Raw genomic sequence first — 842 nt, forward strand, 5'->3', positions numbered from 1 at the left:
GTATAATCATTTTAAGTTAGAGCTAAGGAATTCAGCAAAAATGCTCCAAAATGTCTCGAGTGCAAAGGGTTAACAAAAAACCCTGACCAATCAGAGCGTTCTTCGGTGCATGATGCGCCTTGCAATGCCTTGCATACGGAGTAGTTTATAGTTTTTTTTAGTTAACCACTATTCTTTTATACAGCATTATAGAAAAGATAATATGTAAGCATTGTATTAAGTTTATTAATAAATATCTAATCTTAATCTCAATTACTGAGGATTGATATGATAGCCCTTTTCACCTTTATGTCTCTACTGAGCGTCACATACAAAATAAGTCACAACACCGAAATTATTTTTCGTATAATGTATAATAATAGCGATGAAAATTGGGGTGGTAATATCTAAACCAACGGCAATGTAGAATGGAAAATTATTTCATAAACAGTGTGCAAATATCTGCGAATTTATGGAACATTATAAAACTCCCTATCGCGTTGAATCGTCAATAAAACTCTTATAGTTTCCAAATATTGTAAAACAACGTTCGTTGCGTCATGCAAACATATTCAAGACAATAATTCTTCTACGAACACGATTTTCATTTTAACGATAAATACGTTCCATTAGGTTAAGTGTCCTTTTAGTTTTATTGTTAGATTAGAGGAAATAACAATCGGTAGACTTTGTAACATAATATACCAAAGTGTACGTACTATCTCGATGAGTCAATGTGAACATTACGATAAATGGGTTTCTTAAGTATACTTCTTCAACAATCTAAATGTAAGAATTGGAATGTAAAATATTCTGCATAACAATATTCTTTTTTTTTTACAATAATTTCAACTAAGGTAGAT

This window comes from Ceratina calcarata, unplaced genomic scaffold, assembly GCF_001652005.2.
Source record: "Ceratina calcarata isolate Rehan_Ccalc_2016 unplaced genomic scaffold, ASM165200v1 scaffold159.2, whole genome shotgun sequence".
NCBI classification, from domain to species: domain Eukaryota; kingdom Metazoa; phylum Arthropoda; class Insecta; order Hymenoptera; family Apidae; genus Ceratina; species Ceratina calcarata.